This window comes from Plecotus auritus (assembly GCF_963455305.1).
Source record: "Plecotus auritus genome assembly, chromosome: 14".
Lineage (NCBI taxonomy): Eukaryota > Metazoa > Chordata > Mammalia > Chiroptera > Vespertilionidae > Plecotus > Plecotus auritus.
The window spans coordinates 7,347,673-7,371,114 of record NC_137780.1 but is presented as its reverse complement, the minus strand read 5'-3'; the positions used below and the strand labels follow the sequence as shown (position 1 = coordinate 7,371,114).

Here is a 23,442-nt window from a genome sequence, read left to right as displayed (position 1 = left end):
GCCCCTTCCACCCTCATGTTGATAGATGCTTAGTTGATAGATAACCACCGCCGTGCTTTATATTCTGCAACGGGGCTTGGAAAACGTTCAGTTTAGGCTTTGCAGTCCACGTGCCATCGTTTGCTGACCTCTGTTCTAGAAGGGAAGAGGACAGAAACGTTGATTTCCCAAAGGAGGGTTTTAAGTGACTGGTACACACGTTCTGATACTATTTGCCCAAAAGAAACTAACTCGGCCCCCGAGTTGGTGGCAGTTTTGCAGCTACTGTTTGACCGGAGCATCAGAACGGATCCTCATCCCAGGGAACCAGCCAGAAAAATGCCCACGGAGCCCTGGGGGCGAGCACGCCGGCTCAGGACAACAGAAGTTACGCGTTCTGGTTTCACTCCTACCTTATTTATGGATGACTCCGCGCTGGCCCCCCAACGCACACACTCAACTCGGTGGCTTGACCTTGAACTGGTGGTGACAAGAGATGAAAGAGAGCCCTGTCCACGGAGCCAAACCGGCCGGGACCTAAACCGTGTATTTACACGATGACGAGCAGCAGCATGAACAGTTACTGATGCCGTTAGTTCTGCCATCAGGTGACATATGGATTGCTTCCTAAGTCATCGCCATGCGAGGCAAGCTTACAGTAAGTCCCCAGGCTCCCGGGGCGGGGGTGGGGGGGGGGGCGAGGAAGGGGCTAGAGACAACACTCAAAAGCGTCACCAGTGGCCCATAAAGCAAGCTGATAACAGCGGCAGCACCTTTCATACATGTCCCATGGTTAAAAGTAATAAACAATCACCAACAAATCAACAAGTGGCAAGTGCTGGAGAGCATGCGGAGAAAAAGGAACCCTCGTGCACTGCTGGTGGGAATGCAGACGGGTGCAGCCACTGTGGAGAACAGTATGGAGTTTCCTCAAAAAGTTAAAAGTGGAGCCGAAACCGGTTTGGCTCAGTGGATAGAGCGTCGGCCTGCGGACTGAAGGGTCCCAGGTTCGATTCCGGTCAAGGGCACCGTACCTTGGTTGTGAGCACATCCCCAGTAAGGGGTGTGCAGGAGGCAGCTGATCGATGTTTCTCTCTCATCGATGTTTCTAACTCTCTATCCCTCTCCCTTCCTCTCTGTAAAAAATCAATAAAATATATTTTTAAAAAAAAAGTTAAAAGTGGATCTCCCATTTGACCCAATAATCCACTTCAAGGACTATATCCCAAGAAATCAGAAACACCAATCAGAAAGGACACATGCACCCCTATGTTCATAGCAGCACAATTGACCATAGCTGAGATGGGGAAACAGCCTAAGTGCCCATCAGCAGAGGAGTGGATTAAAAATGGTGGTACATCTACACAATGGAATACTACGCTGCTGTAAAAAAAAGAAGGAACTTTTACCATTTGCAACAGCATGGATGGACCTGGAGAGCATTATGCTAAGCGAAATAAGCCAGTCGGAGAAAGACAAATATCACATGATCTCACTCATTTGTGGAATATGATGAACAACATGAAGTGATAAACAAAAACAGATCCAGAGACAGAGAAACACCGAATGGACTGTCAAACCTCAGAGGGAAGGCAGAGGAAGGTGGCGGGAAGCGGGTGTAAGAGCAACCAAAGGACTTGTATGCATGCATATTAGCATAACCAATGGACACGGACACCGGGGTGGTGGGGGCTTGTCCTGGGGGGTGGGAGTGGCCGGGGAGGGGTTGATGGGGAAAAAGGAGGCATAGGTAAAACTTTAAACCAGCAGTCGCCAACCGGTTGTCCGCAGACCACTGGTGATCCGTGAGGTCTGAAAGGTTGGCGACCGCTGCTTTAAGGAATTTTTTTTAAAAAAGTACATAAACACTGCAGAAAACATCCCTTTACCTTGGCAATCCCTGCAGGCTGCTGTGGAAGTGGACATTAGGGCTACGGCGCAGAGTGGCGGGAGGGGGTGTTGGTATCAGACAGAAAGATGTACTTAACGCCACTAAACTGTACACGTAAAATGGTGACTTTTACCCAGGCCGGTGTGGCTCAGTGATTGAGTGTCAACCTATGAACCAGGAGGTCACGGTTCGATTCCCGGTCAGGGCACATGCCCGGGTTGCGGGCTCGATCCCAAATGTGGGGTGTGCAGGAGGCAGCCGATCCATGATTCTCTCTCATCATGGATGTTTCTGTCTTTCTGTCCTTCTCCCTCCCTCTCTGAAATCACTAAAAATATACTGAGCAGCCGTCAACGCAGCCTCCACGCTCCTGCCCACGCTGCTCATCAAGATAACGAGACCAGAGGGAGAAGGGTCAGCCCTCCTCCATCGGAGCTGAATTCATCTAGCGCTAATCCCGGCCACGAGCAGAGCAGGTTCCTTTCCGGACGTAACTGCCTGGACAGCGTCGCCACGCGTGGAGCCTGGGTGAGTTATGGGCTGGGTGTCTCCACAGGAAACGGGCCCCTCTGCTCTCGGGCACCCCGGTGAGCCTGCCAGTGCCTCTGGCCGGAGCCAGGGCTGCTCCTGTGCTAACGCAACGCCTGATCCTTAACGAAGAATCCCAGTCCTGGGCTCCTCGGTAGGACCCGGCCTTGGGAGCTGTAGAGCGGTCGCTGCTCCTGGGAGGTGGCGGTCAAGGTCAGGCCAACCCGCCTTCCTGGCTGTGCCCACAGCCTTGCCCCGTGCTCCAGGAGGAGCTTGCTTTCTCGGAACCTGGCCTCCGTCCCATCTCTCTGCGGAGGCTGGTCCCCGCGCTCCAATGCTTCTATGTGTCTCATCTGCTCTCCGATGCCAACTGACCTTCCCAGGGGCCAGCTCCTCCCTGGAACAGTTCTCATGCCCACAGGCACACCTGGTCTCCCTCCCTTGATATTCTGTTTACAGCCCCCGGAGAGCATTTTCACTATATTAGGCCTCACCCCCTGTCCCAGACGGTAAACTTCTTAAGGACAAGGGCCCTGAAGGTCGCACACCTTAAGCACCCCACTCCTATTTTTCCCATTACTAGTTTTTGTTATCATTTTACTTATCTTTTAAGTTTTATTGATTTCAGAGAGGGGGAGAGAGATAGAAACATCAACGATGAGAAAGAATCATTGATCGGCTGCCTCTTGCACACCCCACCGTGGGGATCGAGCCCGCAACCCAGGCCTGTGCCCTGACAGGGAATCGAACCGTGACCTCCTGGTTCATTGGTTGACGTTCAACCACTGAGCCACGCCGGCCGGGTGTTTGAATTTCATTTTTAACTATAGTTGACATATATTAGTTTCAGGTGTACAATATAGTGACTCAACATTCACTTACCTTACCACCTGATCACCACAATCAGCCATCTGTCACCGTGCACAGTTATTATAATTTTATTGACTATATTCTCTACGCTGCACTTGACATCCCGTGACTTATTTTATAACAGGAAGTTGTGCTTCTCTCCCCACTAATACTCTGAAGAAGATGTATTTTCGTCGGGGGCACTTACCTCCGGTCCTAACACAAGGTACTGCAGATAGGGTCTCCTTCATCCTCGGTCCCCGGTGGTTTAAGGACTCCCGTTCCCGAGACAGTAGAACTCCATACAGCGATGATGGTGGCCAGTGTTTTTCTGTGAACCGGGAAACGGGGTTTTTGACTGCCTAAGGAGAAACAGGAAATCCAATTAAGAGGATGAAATAGAAAACAACACGTAGGTGTTTTCCGATGCCGCACAGCAGTTTTCTTTGCAGAAGAATTTAAAACCTTAGGTGTGTCTCTTATTGAGCGGAATTTTAATGGGCAAAGATCAAGGCCATTTTGTCAACCGGGGCATGTGGCACCTCAGAGGTGAGGGGATCCCAGGCCCAGCCCTGCTTCAGAAGGTGGGCATCTAAGCCAGCGGGTCTGAAGAGCAGCTTTCTCCCCCTGTAACCCCAGCGAGGGAGGCCACCCATTTGTGTCACACCACCGTGGTGGTGAAGAAGTGTCTCCTTGGATCTAGACATCCATTTCTGTGGACATGCGGTTTCTGGGGAAAACACATGGGCGAGGGTGATCCATTGTCTACGGTGAGCAGGGAACGTGCAGATTTCTAGGGAAAAGCAGCTAAGGTCGCCATCAGAGTGTGACACTCCCTACGCCGTACCGCCGGGTAGATTATGGCTGGGTTACGAGTCACTGGGTAATGAGGAGGTCTCAGATTTAGGACCAGAAGGATCCCGAAAGTTGAATAGATGTCTAGGGCTTTCATTATTTTACAGAAAAATCCCACTGATGCTCAGAGAGGCCATGCACCTATTAAACTGTGGAGCTTGCACTTGAATCCACCTGCAAATGCAGTTGTCACTTTTGATCTTTCAGAAACATCGAATCTACCGTGAGCCAGATCCAGAGCCTCAAAGTCCGAGGTACCTGGGGGGAGAGAGCTGAATGGTGCATCTCAAACGAGCCTCCAGGCGGTCCTGATGCCGCTGGCTCCCTGACCACAGTTTGAGGGTAAGGACTTAAGGACCTGATCTTTGCAGGCCCTGCTCACTACTCGGGCAGCCCCGTTCTCCAGACAGTGACCTCCAATTCTTCTCAGCCCCGAAAGGGTAAAGGACCAGTGCTTGGGTGCAATCTCTCTCATTCCAGGACAGGTGCTTCTCCTGAAAACCAGCAGGGGGCGCACCAATGGCAGAGGCTGAGGGGAGGAGCCCTCGGGAAGAGGCTGAGCTTGGGGGCATGGAGGGCAAGAACTGCTCTCAGTGCTAGCCCGTTTTGGCTCCGTGGATAGAGCATCAGCTTGTGGACTGAAGGGTCCCTGGTTCGATTCCAGTCAAGGGCACATGCCTGGGTTTTCGGGCTCAGTGTGGAGTGTGCAGGAGGTAGCTGATCAATGATTCTCTCATCGTTGATGTTTTTTTATATTTTTATTGATTTCAGAGAGGAAGGGAGAGAGAGAGAGAACATCAATGATGAGAGAGAATCACTGATTGGCTGCCTCCTGCACACCCCCTACTGGGGATCAACCCCACAACCCGGGCATGTGCCTTCGACCAGAATTGAACCTGACGCTCTATCCACTGAGCCAAACCAACTAGGGCGATGTTTCTATCTCTTTCTCCCTCTCCCTTCCTCTCTAAAATCAATCAATCAATAAATATATTAAAAAGCTGCTCTAGGCGGAAGTTGGTCTTGCTTGCTGCCGTGTGGAGTGCACCAGGCGCTCCTGGCAGGCCGCCCACTCCTCAGGAGCCCCGGGAGAGAGCATCATGGCTGAATTTCAAACCAGGGCAGCCTCGTCTCTTCTTCCTGGGCACGCGCCTTAGGATGTAGCCCCCCTACCCCGTGCCCCCTCGGGTCTGTGTTTTGCAGTGTGCACAATTTTGATATTTTGAAAAGATCCAAATGACAACTGAGTTTGTAGCTGGCTTCAGACTCTAGCTCCCCAAGGTCACAGACGTGTGACCTTGAGCGAGTGCGCGCCCTCTGCCAGCACCAGTCTGCTCACCTGAACAACAGCAACCACAGCAGCTCTTACTGCCCCCAGGGAGTGTCCCCGGGGCTTCTGAGGACACTCAGTGCCCGAACCAGACACTCGGTCACTGATACATACACGGAGCGGCCAGATTATGATGATCTCTGAACGCATAATAATCTGGCCACTCAGTATATATATATATATATATTAGAGGCCCAGTGCATGAATTCGTGCATGGGTGGGGTCCGGCCAGCCTGGCCAGGGGGAGGGGACATGGGTGGTTGGCTGGCCTGCCTGCTGGTCGAACTCCTGGTCGAGGGGACAATTTGCATATTAGCCTTTTATGATATAGGATATACACCGAGTGGCCAGATTATTATGCGTTCAGAGGTCATCATCATCTGGCCTCTCTGTGTAAGCCTCCGTTATGTCTTGCTTGCTTAACGCATTGCGGACCAGTAGTTGTATTGCTAGCTTTACCCAATGGCCAGGTAAGTTTCTATTGAACGAGGACAAAAACATTTTACATGAATGCTAAAGGCACACTTTACAATTAAATACCCATTGCATTTTGAAGTTATGGATCACATGTTCTTACAAGCTAGTATCTTTTTAACGAATTCTCGTGATTGGCCACAAGCTTTAGAAAAACCCGAGAATCCTCGAGATCTGTCCACAATGTGTTAAGTACACAGACATCCTCTAGGCACCGGCACCTCACCCGGAATGTATTCCTTTTAGAAACCACTGAAGGGGAGCCGCGAGGGGCGGACATGGAATGGCTCAGCTCACGGCGGGGAGCTGGTGCTCCTCTGGTCCACACCCCTGGGAAATTCTGTGCAAGCAGCCCTGATGGTCTCCAGCACCTGCAGGAGGGCGTCCCCCAGAACCACAAGCACCAAGAATAGCAGCCGGAGGCATTGATGGTCTCAAGACAGGACGCTGAAAACCGAATGCACGCTTCATGAGCACGCAGGTTTAAAGCACCTGATGCAAAGGAAGAATTCCATCGGGCAAGGATTGAAAACACACAACTAGCACGCCACATTTAAAATCCCTGGGGCCCGGCTGGCATGGCTCAGTGGTTCAGCATCGATCTGTGAACCAGGAGGTCACGGTTCGATTCCCGGTCAGGGCATATGCCTGGGTTGTGGGGTTGATCCCCAGTGGGGAGCGTGCAGGAGGCAGCCAATCGATGATTCTCTCTCAGCATCGATGTTTCTCTCTCTCTCCCCATCTCTGTTCCTCTCTGACAGCAATAAAAATATATTTGAAAAAAAATCCTTGGTGAGAAATAGCTCGCCAAGGAATTGCACATCTCGACCCGTCTTTGGGTTCAGGCACCAATATTCGAAATTAGAGAATTAAACCTCCGGCTCTGCTAACCTTCCAGAATGCAACTCGAACGCTGGCGTGTGGACGGGCAAAGTAAATTGCCAGGAAAAATGGGCAGCTGCAAGGTCGGAGCCAGAGCAGCCGGGAGCTGGGGTCCCAGACCGCATCCCTGAAAGTAACGACAGGGACAGTCTGCTAAGAGCAGCACGAATCATTTGGATTGGGATGCAAAGTGGAAGCAGTTGGGTGGGTGAGGGGACTGGGAAGAAAAACCTTATTAAACTGTGATCTGTTAGAGAGGATGGAAATGGGAGAAGAGATTAGAAAACACTTGAGAACCTTCCTGGCAGCGATCTGGAGTCTGTGAAGGCACCAAGAGGAACCTGATGGTGGCGGGGTGGGGGTGGGGGGGTACCAAATCAATCCTGCTCTGCAGCTGTGGAGACACCCGCTGGTGGGGGTGGAGGAGGCAGAGAGGGCGACAGGCCAGCAGGAGTGGCCCAGGGTGTCCGTGCCTGCTGGGGGCAGAGGAGGAAAGATGGTTCCATTGGCTGCACCCAGGGACCATGTGCAAGGCCAGGCAGGGCTGGGGACCAACCACACCCCTGCTGGAAGCACCGGTCCTGCCCCAGGTTCCGGGCCCCCAGGGAGGTTTATGGAGCCTGGAATCCGCCCTGGGCAGGCTGCCTGGGGTGGCTGAGCCCCATTCTGAGTGGGGTGGAGTCAGCCCGAGACTTGGCTCCGACTTGCTGTGGGTGTAACTGCCAGGATGCCTGGGATCCTGGCAAAGGCATTGGGCTGCGCCCGGCCGGCGTGACTCAGTGGTGGAGCGTCGACCTATGAACCAGGAGGTCACGGTTCAATTCCCGGTCAGGGCACATGCCCTGGTTACAGGTTTGATTCCCAGTGTGGGGCGTGCAGGAGGCAGGCGATCAATGATTCTCTCTCATCATAGCTGTTTCTATCTCTCTCTCCCTTCCTCTCTGAAATCAATAAAAATATATTTAAAAAAAAAAAAGAAAGAAAAAGCCCTGGGCTGGGAGAGGGGAAACCTGGGCTCCAGCCTCCTCCGCCATCGCCTAGGTGTCCTGACAAGGCTGGTCCCTTGTCCTGGGTCTGTGTGTGACAATGGCGCGTGTGAGCTGGGCTGGGCCCGTAAAGTCTAATGAGACTTGCTGAGCGTTGTGACGGCTGTCAGGCCCGGGCACACTCCTAGGAGCACTCTCGTCACCCTTCCTCTTGGCAAATGTGCAAGTCTGTTAGAGAAGATGGTGAAAATACCTAGTGCAGTGGTCGGCAAACTGCGGCTCGCGAGCCTCAGGCGGCTCTTTGGCCCCTTGAGTGTGGCTCTTCCACAAAATACCATGGCCTGGGCGAGTCTATTTTGAAGAAGTGGCGTTAGAAGAAGTTTAAAAAATTTGGCTCTCCAAAGAAATTTCAATCGTTGTACTATTGATATTTGGCTCTGCTGACTAATGAGTTTGCCGACCACTGACCTAGTGGGAAAGAATATGATGAATGTACCAATAAAATGAATCAATAAAACGGATCCATCTATACCCGGGCCTTAGGTAGCAAATCTACCTCTGTCCTCGCCCCCGCCGCCCCCGGCCAAGGATTTACTCTCAGAGGGGACTGCTTTGGGGGCAGATAATATTTTGAGGTAGAACCCCGCCCCCCCCTTTCCCTGCCCACATCTCCGCAGTCTCCCCACGTCACTGCCCCGGCCAGGAACGAGGCAGGACTGCACCCAGAATGAGCCTGTGGGCTCTCCTGGCTTTGCTTTCCCAAACATGACCTGAGGTCAAGGACTCGGAGGCTTTCCAAGAGGTACGGGGGGGGGGGGGGGGCAGGGGGGGGGAGGGAGAGACTCCAAAGAAACAGGAAGCAAAAGCAGGCCTGTGGGTCCCAGGAGGACAGGACTCTGGCACGACCTCAGAGTGTGCGCGAGGAAGCAGGAGGGGCGGGGGGTGGGGGCAAGGGTGTGCTCACTGGTAACTGGCGTGGACCAGACTGGTGAGCAAGATCTACCCCCCTGTCCCCCCCTCCCCACCCCCCGCTCTGCCCCGAGGTCCTGACAATGCATAACATCCATCCACAAGCAAGGGATAGCACAGGGCGATACCGCAGTGGTTTCTAGTCCTGCCAGGGGCTTCAAACGAATGGTAAGTTGATATCGAGACAAGAAAAGGAGAGGCGGGATTTCTTGCGCACCTGAGCTGGTTGGAGATTCATACGCTCTACCCTTTCATTTGCACGTTGGGTAACGTCTGGCCTCAGTGGCGGTTCAGCTCCAGGCCCAGACAAGCAACAAAACCAGCCACGGCTGACGTCAGGAGCCGCTGCAGGGAGTACCGACCCTGCCCTGGTGCCGGCCAGGCAGTCAGGGGAGAGCACAGCCCTGAATGGACACACCTGGGAAGCTGCTGACTGTTCTCTAAGTTCTCTCTCTGGGACCGACCCCAAAATCTCTGCCTTTAAACCCTAGGACAGCCCTGGCTGGTTTGGCTCAGTGGATAGAGCGTCGGCCTGCGGACTGGAGGGTCCCGAGTTTTATTCCAGTCAAGGGCACCTGCCTGGGTTGTGTGGGCTCAATCCCCAGTGGGGTGTATGCAGGAGGCAGCCGATCAATGGTTCTGTCTCATTATTGATGTTTCTGTCTCCCTCTCCCTCTCCCTTACTCTCTGAAATCAATAAATATATATTTTTTAGAACACACCCTTAGGACAGAGGACCCAGTGCCTCTCCCTCCAGGAGCACACCATGCCTTTGCCTCCCCCTCCTCTTCACTCCCCCCCGCGTCCCTCGCAGGCACCTTACCATTGGCTTCCTCACTCCCACAGCTCCAAGGGCCCTGCCTTTACCTCTATAACTTGTTTCCTAAGCCCACTGCTTCTAGGAATTCCTTTCTCTACCTCTGCAATTGACCCAATAAGTGTTCTCTTAAGGTTGGGTCTTCTCTGAGTTCTTTCCTAGCCCAGTGGTCAGCAAACTCATTAGTCAACAGAGCCAAATATCAACAGGACAACGATTGAAATTTCTTTTGAGAGCCAAATTTTTTTAACTTAAACTTCTTCTAATGGCACTTCTTCAAAATAGACTCGCCCAGGCCGTGGTATTTTGTGTAAGAGCCACACTCAAGGGACCAAAGAGCCGCATGTGGCTTGCGAGCCATAGTATGCCAACCACTGTCCTAGCCAGAACCCAAGTATTCAGGTTGCTACCCCACCAGTCAGACAACTGGTGTCCTTCCTGCCACCTACAACAAACCCATCGTAAGCCAATGCACCCAACCTAGCAAACATCATCGCTTAGCCCGCCCACCTTAACGGTGCTCAGGACCCTTAATTAGCCCACATTTGGGCAACACCACCTAACACAAAGCCCATCCTATAGAATAAAAGCCTAATATGCAAATTGTCCCCTTGACCGGGAGTTCGACCAGGGGGTGGGGCCAGCTGGCCAACCACGGGAAGGGAAGCCCCAGCCAGTGGTGGCAGCAGGCAGCCGGGGGAAGGGAGGCCCCAGCCGGCAGTCAACAGCTGCTCGGGACCCTCCCCGTGCACAAATTTCGTGCACGGGGCCGCTAGTGTTATAATAAAGTACTGACTGTCTGTTGTCACTCATTGACCACTGTGCTGGAAGTGAGAAACAGAATGGCTGGCTGCACCCCCGTGAAGACAAGAAATCCCAAGTCGGGGACCGTGCGTCTCCAGAACCAGTTATGTCTCCGAGCAGGGTGAGGAAGAAGCTCAGACCACTCGGGGCTGAAAGGGCCTAGTTCCTGCCTTTATTACGGCGGTTTGAGTTCAAATGCTGCCTCGGTTTCCCTGTCTACAAAACGGAGGGGTTCTGAAGATTGAATGAGATGAGACACGCAGCTCATATGTTTGGGGTCCCTTGCAATGCTTTGCACATAGCAGGTTACTTGTTGACTATTCAATTGCTTACTGACCGTGAGAGCCAGTCTAGCCCCCAGTGGAACTGGGGCCCGAGAGATCATTGGCTTGGCGACCTTGGATAAGTCAGGCTGTAAGCAGGGCCGGGACGATGAATCTTGCAGTAGCGTCAGGAACAGGCCCATTCATCTACCTGAAAGCGTGAACTTGCCTTTTGTCATCTGACAAATGAGAATAAGAACATCACCCACTCACAGGCTCTCAGAACAGCGACTGGCTCAGAGTCAATGCTGTTGGTGTGTGTGCTGGGATTGCGGGGTTATTCACCTGTGCACAGCAAAGGAGGAAACGCTGGCCAGCCGCGTTAGGAAGGGAAAGTCAAGTTTGCAGGTGTTTGAGTCAAGTTCGGGCCAGAGAGCTGAGAGCCAATCATCTCAGCACTGCTACATCCTAGCGTTGGGTTTAGCAATACCATGATGTTGGCGGTTACCCAAAGTCAAGTTCTCTGGGACATTCGCGGGGGAGGGGAGGGAGGGGAGGGAGGGGAGGGAAGTTGACGCGAAAAACAATCCATGTGTAGAGGGGCACTCATCCAAATTCCTCAGCACACACGGGCTCCTTCTCCCCCCTTCCACTGTGGGCAGATCTCTGTGGTCTTCTCTTGACACGATCACTCCCACTTCCTGCAGAGAGACAGTCTATCCTTTCTTTCGTGGCCGGATTCCTCAGCCCTGTCGTCGAGAGATTCCACCCGAGATTCCCACTGTCCATTCACTAGCCCAGGGGTGGGCAAACTTTTTGACTCGAGGGCCACAATGGGTTCTTAAACTGGACCGGAGGGCCGGAACAAAAGCATGGATGGAGTGTCTGTGTGAACTAATATAAATTCAAAGTAAAGGAGCGGAGGGGAGAGCAAGAGAACCGGATAGAACAGCCGGATCCGGCCCGCGGGCCGTAGTTTGCCCACGGCTGCACTAGCCTCTTGCTGACCCCGTGAGACCTGGCTTTCCGAGGGAGGCTGCCCTCTGGAAGGTCGCCTCCTTCTGGCCTATTCTTGTCTGAATCTCCCCTCCTCTTTTTAGCAAGGACGGCTTTCACCATCTACACTGAGTGGCCAGATTATGATGATCTCTGAACGCACAATAATCTGGCCACTCAGTATATATATATTAGAGGCCCGGTGCATGAATTTGTGCATGGGTGGGGTCCGGCCAGCCTGGCCAGGGGGAGGGGACATGGGCGGTTGGCCGGCCTGCCTGCTGGTCGAACTCCTGGTCGAGGGGACAATTTGCATATTAGCCTTTTATGACATAGGATATACACTGAGTGGCCAGATTATTATGCGTTCAGAGATCATCATCATCTGGCCACTCAGTGTATATATTTTTTTAAAAAGTCTCACCCAGGGATATGTTTTTATTGATTTTTTTAGAGAGGGAGGAAGGGGGGGAAAGAGAGAAGCATCAACGTGAGACAGTGAGAGAGAAACATGGATCGGTTGCTTTCCATACGTGCGGAGCAGGGATCAAACCCTAAACCCTTTGGTGCACAGGACGATGCTCCAACCCACTGAGCCGCCCGGCCAGGGCTGGACTCCAGTTCTTCTAGGATCTCTCTTCCCCTGGGGTCCCCGATTCTCTTCCTAGCTTTCTGGCTTTGTTTTCCACCAGTTCCTTTCCTTCTCCCGCCGCCCCCCCCCCCCCCCGCCATAGCTTGTCTGTTCTCCCCAAGACCTTGATCTTGGCTTAGGCTTCTTCCCTCGGGGGACACATTTGCTTTCACAAGTTGGACCTCCCTGCTATGCTCCCCAAATCTCCTTCGAGCCTTGACCTCACGGGTACTCAATGTACGTGGGTATTTCGGCTGGTTCAAGGGCATCGTTATTTGGATGTCCTTTTAGAACTTCCGATTCAATTAGCCCCAACATGACTTAATAATACTTTGAATTTGGGAAACCTTCTAAAAAACAGAAACGTTTTTGCACGCCAGTCGGGAGGGGACCTCTCCCTTGCCAGGGACCCAGGTCACGTGTGACACCACCTGCACCTGCCTCCTTCTCCTTGATTCTCCTTCTACAACTAACCGCCAAGTCCTATTTCTCTCCCTTCCGAACGCCTCCAGGGCTGTTCTTCCTTTTACATTTTCATCACCCTGGTTCCGTCTTCCATCGAGTATGTGTATATCGGGCACTCTCTCAGGGAAGATGGTAGCCAAGGGGCTTTTTTTTTTTATGCATTTTATTGATTTTTTACAGAGAGGAAGGGAGAGGGATAGAGAGTTAGAAACATTGATGAGAGAGAAACATCCATCAATCAGCTGCCTCCAGCACACCCCCAACTGGGGATGCACCCGCAACCAGGGTACATGCCCTTGACCAGAATCGAACCTGGGACCCTACAGTCTGCAGGCCGAGGCTCTATCCACTGAGCCAACCCGGTCGGGGCCAAGGCTTTCTTAAGGGAACAGCCAGTCACTGCCTGCGCAGAGCTCAGCCCTGAGCAGGGAGGCAGCACGGGGGCGTGGCGCTTTGGAGGGTGCGCACCGGGCTGTGGAGCAGAAGTGGACACTCACCCAGCCCAGGCCACCTCCAGAGCCGGGACAGAGACACCGCGTTCTGAGCATCAGGAATGAGCTAGAGGTGGCAGCGGGCATGCCTGGCAGAGGCTGTGCCATGGCATGGTCACGGGAGAGGAGGGAGCTGAGGCCCCGGGCGGCTCAGAAGGCAGAAGTGTGAGGTCACGGTGGGAGCTGAGGCCGGAGAGCACACCCTGGGGCCCGATCAAGAAGGACCGTGCGTCCCGTCCTGGGGCCAGGGGGGGCCGCTCAGGGTCCGAGTACGGCCACTGTGTTAAACTCAGACTCCTCAAGGCCTCGGGATCTAGCTCTACCCACCTGGCTAATCTTAAATTCCCAATAACAACACGTCACCCATGCCTGCGGCTCCAGGGAGGTGAGGAGAATTTACAACAACAAAAACATACAAGGGGAAGGGGCGAAGGTCTGAACTGGCGAAGGAAGATGGAGAACAGATGCACTCAAAAGGGAAAAATCTACGGTATATAGGCAACCTCATTTTTTATAAGCCTCATGGCAACCACACACACAAATCCCCACACCAGGGCACGTGGCTTAGAACAAGAGGACACGGAGGGAAGTGTGGAATGCCACTGGACAACAACGACAGAGCATAGGGGAAAAGAACCAGTGGAGGCACAGAGGTCCAAGAGAGAACAGGCAAAGTGGCTGTGGGAAATCCTCATGCATCAATCATTCCCCCAAGTGCACGTAAATGGTCTGAATTCGCCAGTACACAGGCACGGAGCAGCAGAGTGGATCGAAAAACAAAACCCAGTCTGGCCGGCGTGGCTCCGTGGTTGAGCGTCCACCTGTGAACCAGGAGGTCAGGGTTTGATTCCCGGTCAGGGCACATGCCCGGGTTGCAGGTTTGATCCCCAGTGTGCAGCGTGCGGGAGGTAGCTGATCCATGATTCTCTCTCATCATGGATATTTCTATCTCTCTCTCTCCCCGTCTCCCTTCCTCTCTGAAATCAATTAAAAAACAACAACAACAAAAATCCAACCATATGCTGCCTACAAGAGACACATCTACGCAGCAAAGATAAAGGTCGATTCAAAGTCAAAGGGTGGATTCTCCAAGCAAATAACATCCACAAAAAAGCAGGAGTAGCCATACTTATATCTGACAAAATAGATTTCCTGATAACGAAGATAACAAGAGACAGTGATGGACACTTTATCATGATAAAGGGAACACGACATCAAGAAAACATAACACTTCTTAATATATTTGCACCCAATCAGGGAGCACCAAAATATATAAAACAACTACTCACAGAACTAAAGGGAGAAACGGATCCAAACACAATCATAGCTGGAGACCTTAATACTCCACTGACAGCTCTAGACAGATCAACCAAACAGGAAGTCAATAAAGAAATATCGGCTTAAATGGAACACTAGACCAAATGGACAAAACTGACCTTTACAGAACATGTCATCCCGGAACATCAGATGATACATTTTCCTCCCGCGCACGTGGAACATTCTCAAGGACAGACCATATGTTGGGTCACAGAACGAGCACCAACAAATTCAAAAAGGCTGAGAGGATACCAAGCAGATTTTCTGACCACGATGCCTTGAAATTAGAAAAGGAAGTCAAGAAACCCACAAAACGAAGAGATTAAACCACATGGTACTAAAAAATGACTGGGTCAAAGAAGAAATAAAAAATGAGGTCAAAAGCTATATGGAGACAAACAGGAATAATAACACAACATAGCAAAACCTCTGGGATGCAGCGAAAGCAGTAATAAGAGGAAGTTTATATCATTACAGGCCTAGCTCAAGAAATAAGAGCAACCCCAAGTAAACAACCTAACATCACCTCTTAAAGTACTAGAAAAAGAAAAAAAGGAAATAATAAACAGAGCAGAATTAAATGAAATAGAGAAGAGACGATACAAAAAAATCAATAAAACAAAGAGCTGGTTCTTTGAAAAGATTAATAAAATGGACAAACCCCTGGCTAGACTTGCTAAGGAAAAAAGGGAACAGACCCATATAAACAAAATCACAAATGAGAGAGGAGACATCACCTCAGACATCACAGATGTACAAAGGATCATACTAGCATATTATGAAAGACCATATGCCACCATCTTCAATAACCTAGAAGAAAGGGATAAGTTCCTAGAAATATATAACCTTCATAGACTAAATCATGAAGAACTGGAAAATCTAAATAGACCTATTAGCTGTGAGGAAATTGAAACAACCATCAAAAATCTCCCCAAAAACAAAAGTCCAGGACCAGATGGCTTCACCAGTGAATTCTACCAAACATTCAAAGAAGAATTAAAACCTATTCTTTTCAAACTCTCCCAAAAAAATCAAAGAAGAGGCAATACTTTCTAACCCATTCTACAAGGCCAATAAACCCTGATACCAAAACCTGGCAAAGTTAACACAAAAAAGAAAACTGTAAACCAGAATCCCTGATGAATACAGACGCAAAAATCCTAAACAAAATACTAGCAGATAGAGTACAACGGTACATCCAAAAAATAATACATGACGATCAAGTAGGATCCATTGCAGGGGCACACGGTTGGTTCAACATTCGCAAATCAATCAACGTAATACACCACATTAACAAAAGAAAGGATAAACAAATATGATCTTAAATACAATCATATTTATCTTATAAATAGAAAAAGCATTTGATAAGACACAACATCCATTTATGATTAAAACACTCAATAAAATAGGAATAGAAAAAAAGTACCTCAAGATAATAAAGGCCATCCTATATAATAAAGAGGTAATATGCAAATTGACCATCACTCCAACACACAAGATTGCCGGCCCCATGTGGTCAAAGATGGTTGCCCCCATGTGGACACAAGATGGCCGCCACAAGATGGCCAGCAGGGGAAGGCAGTTGTGGGTGATCAGGCCAGCAGGGGAGGGCAGTTGGGAGGGACCAGGCCTGCAAGGGAGGGCAGTTGGGGGGGGGCAGGCTTGCAGGGGTGGACAGTAAGGGGGGACCCATGCCTGCAGAGGAGGGCAGTTGAGAGCAACCAAGCCTGCAGGGGAGGGAAGTTGGGGGGACCAGGCCTGCAGGAGAGGGCAGTTGGGGGGAGCCAGGCCTGCAGGGGAGGGCAGTTGGGGGGAGCCAGGCCTGCAGGGGAGGGCAGTTGGGGGGGGACCAGGCTTGCAGGGGTGGACAGAAGGGGGGGACCCATGCCTGCAGAGGAGGGCAGTTGGGGGGACCCAGGCCTGCAGGGGAGGGCAGTTGGGAGGGACCAGGCCTGCAAGGGAGGGCAGTTGTGGGGGGGGGACCAGGCTTGCAGGGGTGGACAGTAGGGGGGACCCATGCCTGCAGGGGAGGGCAGTTGGGGGGAGCCAGGCCTGCAGGGGAGGGCAGTTGGGGGGACCAGGCCTGCAGTGGAGGGCAGTTGTGGGGAGCCAGGCCTGCAGGGGAGGGCAGTTGGGGGGGGACCAGGCTTGCAGGGGTGGACAGAAGGGGGGGACCCATGCCTGCAGAGGAGGGCTGTTGGGGGGACCCAGGCCTGCAGGGGAGGGTAGTTAGGAGCGACCAGGCTGGCAGGGGAGTGGTTAGGGGGTGATCAGGCTGGCAGGAGGAAGCGGTTAGAGGCAATCAGGCAGGCAGGCAGGCAGATTGGGAGGCAGCAGTCCTGGATTGTAAGAGGGATGTCCCAGATTGGAGAGGGTGCAGGCTGGACTGAGGGACACACTCCACCCCCTCCACCCCCTCCACCCCCTCCACCCCCTCCACCCCCTCCACCCCCTCCACCCCCTCCACCCCCGTGCATGAATTTCATGCACTGGGCCTCTAGTATATGATAAACCCTCAGCTAATATCATATTCAATGGCGAAAAACTGAAAGCTTTTCCCCCAGGATCAGGAACAAGACAAGGATGTCCACTCTCACCACTTTTATTCAACATAGTGCTGGAAGTCCTAGCCAGAGCAATAAGGCAAGAGAAAGAAATAAAAGGCTTCCGAACAGGAAAGGAAGTCAAACTGTCACTTTTTGCAGACAACACGATTCTGTACACAGAAAACCCTGAAGACTAAAAAAATAACAACCTATTAGAAACAATATACAAATACAGTCAAGTTACAGGATACAAAATCAATGTGCAAAAATCCATCACCTTCCTGTATACTAACAACAAAACTTCAGAAAACAAAATGGAAAAAACAATTCCTTTTGCAGTAGCAACCAAAAGAATAAAATACCTAGGAATAAACTTCACAAGGAATGTGAAAGACCTATATACTAAAAATTACAAAGCATTATTAAAAGAGATAGAAAAAGACGACAAAATGGAAAAATATAATGTGTTCATGGATTGGAAGAATGAACGTAGTTAAAATGGCCATATTGCCCAAAGCAATGTACAGATTTAATGCAATCCCCAATGTCATTTTTTAAAGAAATAGAATTCATCAGATTTGTATGGGACCACAAAAGACCCCGAATAGCCAAAGCAATTCTAAGAAAAAGAATGAAGCTGGAGGTATCACGCTACCTGACTTCAAATTATACTACAGAGCTACGATAATCAAAACAGCATGGTATTGGCAGAGAAACAGACACACGGATCAATGGAACAGAATAGATCCAGCTATAAAACCACTCGTATATGGACAGGTAATTTTCGACAAAGGAGCCAGAAATGCACATTGGAGTAAAAACAGTCTCTTCAATAAACAGAGCTGGGAACACTGAAAGCCACATGCAAAGGAATGAAGCTGGATTACCGTTTGTCCCCGTGTACAAAAATTATTTCAAAATGGGTCGAAGGCCTACACATAAGACTGGAAACAGTAAGTTACGTTGAAGAAAATATAGCTGCCAAGTGTATGGACCTGGGTCATAGAGAACATTTTATGAACTGGACACCAAAGGCAAGGGAAGTAAAGGCAAAAATAGCCCTGGCTGGTGTGGCTCAGTGGATAGAGCCTCGGCCTGCGGACTGAAGGGTCCCGGGTTTGAGTCCGGTCAAGGGCACATGCGCGGGTGGCGGGCTCGATCCCCAGTAGGGAGCGTGCAAGAGGCAGCCGATCAATGATTCTTTCTCATCATTGATGTTTCTATCTCTCTCTCCCTCTCCCTTCCTCTCTGAAATCAATAAAAATATTTTTTTCTTAAAAAAAAAAAGGCAAAAATAAATGAATGGGACTCTGAATCTAGTCACTGCCCCTTTATTTTTTTAAAAAATATATTGTATTGATTTTTTACAGAGAGGAAGGGAGAGGGATAGAGAGTTAGATACATCAATGAGAGAGAAACATCAATCAGCTGCCTCCTGCATACTCCCCACTGGGGATGTGCCCGCAACCAAGGTACAAAAAAAAAAAAGATATGTGCACTCCTATGTTCATTGCAGCATTATTCACGGTGACCAAGACATGGAAACAACCAAAGTGTCCCGAGATAGAGGCCTGGGTAACAAAGATGTGGTGCATACACACACAGTGGATACTACACACCCATGAGAAAGGATGAAATTGAGCCATTTGCAACAACATGGATGGACCTTGAGAACATTATGTGAAGTGAAATAAGTCAGAAAAGCCTAAGAACCATATGATTTCACTCATATGTGGGATATAAAACTGAAACTTGTGAACACAAACAGCAGGGGGGTGGGGGCCAAGGGGGTCCTGATATGAGGTAGTAGGAGATTTGACTTTGGGTGGTGGGCACATGGTGCAATATACAGATCTTATCACATAGAAACCCACACCTGAAACCTGTATGTTCATGTTGACCAATGTCACCCCAATCAATTTAATAAGAAAGAAAAAAAAATTTAAAGGTACAGGAGCCCTAGTCGAGCCTCAGACTAAAGGGTCCCGGGTTCAATTCCAATCAAGGGCACGTACCTCGGTTGCAGGCTCGGTAGGGGAGCGTGAGTGAGGGAAGCAACCAATTGATGCGTCCACATTGATGTTTCTCTCTCTGTCTCTAGTCCTCCCTTCCATAAATCAATGGGCAAAATGTCCTCGGGTGAGGATTAACCACAACAATAACAAAGGTAGAGGATTTCCCAACAGCATTCCAGCGCAGGACACGGTGTGTAGAGAGAGGGCATGCCAAAATGACCTGGTCAGGGTGGCAGGGGACGTAAGAGTGACAGGAGACAGAGCGGGAAGGGAGGCAGGAAGGCAGGGCTGTATCTGGAGGGTGGCGAGTCCCCTGCTTGTTCTGAGCTTCCTCTGAGCCCCGGGCTTCCTTCCTCCGCTGGACCCCGTCCCTGCCTGTGGTTTTAAATGCCACTTAGGCTGGGAGCTCCGGGCCCGCTCTCCAGCCGGGCCAGCTGTCTCTTCCAACACCAGGTGATACCACAGATTTTCCCACTTCATGGCGCTGGGTCTGTCTCCCCACCTAAACCTGGAAGTTTCTGGAGGGCAGGAACAGTGCCTCCGACTTGAGCTGGTCTCCTGCAGCTGAGCACACCTGGCCTACACAGTGTGGGGGGCTGCAAACCCAGCGCGGGGACCCCGGAAGCTTGAGGCCTGACCCAAGATGTGGATCTGCCGTCTGCATTCTTTCCCACAAAAACGAACACGAAACAGACACAGCAGGATTCAGTTAAGAAACAAACAGGCCTGTTCTGATTTCGACACGCAGCTAAGCCAACTTCCCCATGCAGGGTCAGCCCGGCGCCTCTGGGAGGCTGGACCCAATTCCTCGGAAACAAACAAAACCTGGCGGCTCTGCATCCAGACAAGGAATCTAAAAGCCGCCTGCTTTGCTCAGAGCGGTGACGCCCAAGGGGGTGACCTTGTGACATCGCTCAGGATGGGGGTGCCAGGCAGGCCGAATGCCCGGGAGTGGCCACACTGATTGTTCAAATGCGCCTGGTTAGGACTTGGGCCTGGGCCCTGCCCACAACCCCGCCACCGAGGGGTTGGCTTCCTCGGACCCTGAGCGGCTGCTGGCCCCTGGGTTCGGTGCACAGGGCGAGGCGGACCAGTCAGGGAGCCCAGGAGACCTTGGGCCAACTCCCAGGGCTCGGCCTGGCCGAGGAAACGGAGGGAAAAGTGATGAGACCACACGACTGGCGAGGGCCAAACACCCCCAGTCACCACGAATGCCCCCCTCCCAGGCCCCCAGTGAGAGGATGGCGTGCGTCCCAGAGGCATTCAGCGTCCAACAGGGCATGGCCCTGCCCGGATGGATCATTGCCGAGCGGCGGTGTCTGCCTGAGGACACTGGGCTTGAGCCGCTGTGGGGGCCACGGTGCTGGACAGGGTGTCCCAAGCTCCGGGGACTGTGACTCCCCGCCACAGGGAGCGAGCCCCGCCATCCATGCTCACCGTGGCCTCAGCAGCCTGGTGGGACCCGCCCTCACCCCAAGCCCACCAGCCACGCCCACCCTCGCCCCTAGAAAGTGTGGCCCAGCGGCGGGTTCCCAGGGCCCTGCCACCGGCTCTCACCTTCGTCCATTTTTTATTTTGTTAAGTACGAAGGCCAACCCTGCTTACCTGGATCCTCGGCCCCTGCTCTACCTGTGCCGGGGGGTGGGGGGTACAAGACCTTTGCTGAACAGCCCAGGCACTTTGGGGGTTCCCCTGGCCCAGCTGGGGGCGCTGTCTCCCCCTCCCAGGGAAGACAGTGAACCCACCTGCCCCTCCCAGGTGACGAGGGCAAAGTCTGATAGGAAGGTTCCCAGGTGGGAAAGCAAGCGATTCCGCACAGCTGAGCCTCCTGGTGTCCTGCCGCCCCGGGCAGGAGGTCTCCACGTTCTTCCCGCTTCCCCCTCTCCGCCAAGGGACTCCCCCAAACCGCCAAGGGGCCCCCAACACCGCCTAGGGGCCCCCAACACCGCCAATGAATTCCCCAACACCGCCTAGGGGCCCCCAACGCCGCCAATGAACTCCACAACACCGCCAAGGGACTCCCCCTCTCCGACAAGGGACTCCAACACCGCCAAGGGGCCCCCAACACCGCCAATGAACTCCCCAACACCGCCTAGGGGCCCCCAACACCGCCAAGGGGCTCCAACACCGCCAAGGGACCCCCAACACCGCCAAGGGACTCCTCAACACCGCCAAGGGGCCCCCAATACCGCCTAGGGGCCCCCAACGCCGCCAATGAACTCCCCAACACCGCCTAGGGGCCCCCAACACCGCCTAGGGGCTCCCAACACCGCCAAGGAGCCCCCAACACCGTCACGGGACTCCTCAATACCGCCAATGAACTCCCCAACACCGCCTAGGGGCCCCCAACACCGCCTAGGGGCCCCCAACGCCGCCTAGGGGCCTCCGACACCGCCAAGGGGCCCCCAACACCGTCACGAAACCCCCGGGGACGGGGCAGAGCGCGGTCCAGACATGGGACGCCCCATGCGGGGCTGTGGGCTTGAAAAAGCCCAAGACGCCCCAAGAAGGAAAGGGACGCCCGACCCAGGCAGCCCGGCCCCCGCGACTCCAGGCCCCGCCCTGTCCCCTGCTGCGGGCGCAGGCCCCGCCCGTCCGCTCCGCTGCGGGGCGCTCACCTCTGGGGAGGTCTCCCCGCCGCAGCCCGCGCCTCCGCTCGCTTCTCCCCGCGGCGCCGACAGCGCAGTCGGTCCCGGCGGGGAAATAGCCGCCCGCCCCGCCCACTCGCCCAGGCCCCGCCCACTCGCCCGGCCCCGCCCCGCCGTCCAGGTAGCCTGTTCCCGCTCTGGGGTACCTGGGGCGACCTCCTGCTCCAACTCGGGGCGCCTGGGACGCGCCCCGGAGACCCTGCGGCTGCGGGGCCGTGTCCCTTTGCCAAGAAGAATACAGAGGCCCGGGGGTCTCGGGGGCAGGAGGCTGGGCGCGGGTGCGGGGGGCACGGCCGCGAGGGGGCAGAGCTGCAGCCTCTGTAGTTCCCCAAGTGTCCTCGGAGGTCTCCAGGCCAGAGCGCCCCGCCCTTCCTCTCCCCGCTCCCCCCCCTCCCCCGCCCCTCGTGCAGAGGGAGCCGGGCCCAGGACCCGGAGTACCTGTCCCGAGGCGCAGCCAGAAGCTGGCAAAGGAGGGACCTGACCCCATGCCCTGGGCTGCGCTCCTTCAGCTGCACCCAACAAGCGGCATTTGACGATCTTAGTGACAGGTTCCGGCCGGCGTCTGGGATATTTGAGGACGAAACCCCGAGTTTGGCGGGAGAACCCAGGAGGAGACAGGTCCTTTCTGACCCGTGTGTTCCTTCTGCCCCGCCTTCTCTTTTCTTCTTTGCCCCATGTCGCCCGCCCCTGGGTTTGCAGGAGAGGGGACGTGTCACAGGACAGCAACCTGGCTCCCAGGGACGCAGCAGACAAAGGGTTAGAGAGGCGACTGTGAGGAAGCCCTGCAGTGGCTCCTTGGCTGAAACCCATTCAAAGACATGGCACTGCCTTGAGTAAGACTGGGGGGGTGGGGAGGGGCTGGAGTAGGGGTGCAAAGTGGGAACACCTCTCCTCTCCCTAGAAACCTGCCTCTGGGAGGTGTGATCACAGAACAGGCTGCCCTCGCACTCACCGGGCAGCTATGCTGGATGCTGGCGGCGGTAGGACCAGGCAAGGCGGGAAAGCGACGGTTAAGCAAAGCCTGGCACCTAATCACAGTGCACAGACCTCATCCCGGCCTCTTCCGGGCTCCCCCACCGGCTCGGCTCGGCCATTTGAAGTGAGAGTGACACTTGCCTCAAGCAGGTCTGCAAGGACTGCATGCCAAGGATGACACGCCTCCCGCTCAACCCAGACCCATTGTGGGGGGTGGAGAGGCAGGGGCGCTACACTCGGTGTGGGGTGGAGGGGAAGGCCCCCCCCCAAGGGCACCCAGGGGGCACTGACAGCTGGAAGCCTCCCCGGCCAGACCCTGACCCTAAACTGCATTTTGTTGGGGGCAGACCGGGGGTTCCCCCTTTGTCAGTTCCCCCAGAGCACACGTGGGTCACTTGGTACATGGCGCCTATTGCCCTGCCCGACCCCGCCTCACAGGTGGGTCCTGTGAGACCAGCGGGGGCTTGAGTATCACTAAGCCAGAGCCCTGGGAATCTGCAGGCAAGGGAGGGACATGCCAGGGGGTGTCCCGGGCCCCCAGGGACTTCCAACACCCTCTCCCAGGGCGGCACCTGCCTTTGCTGACGGGTTCCAGCCACCTGGCTCCAGAGACTCATGTCAGACCTGGAAGGACCCGTAGATCCTGTCGACCTGGCCCTGGCTGTCAACAGATGAGGTCATTGGGGACATGACAGTTTCAACCTGAGTGGCCAGGACGGCTTAGGGTCTCC

The 23,442-nt window shown here is 53.4% G+C and overlaps 1 long non-coding RNA gene across 1 annotated transcript; it reads right to left on the bottom strand.

The window, feature by feature from the left end:
• Positions 1 to 23: 23 nt before the first annotated feature.
• Positions 24 to 21,770, bottom strand: LOC308238811. Its single transcript, XR_013959623.1, has 3 exons — positions 21,707 to 21,770; positions 3,456 to 3,609; positions 24 to 135 (listed from the first exon to the last, which is right to left on the bottom strand). It is a non-coding gene; the product is annotated as an uncharacterized lncRNA (long non-coding RNA).
• Positions 21,771 to 23,442: the final 1,672 nt, after the last annotated feature.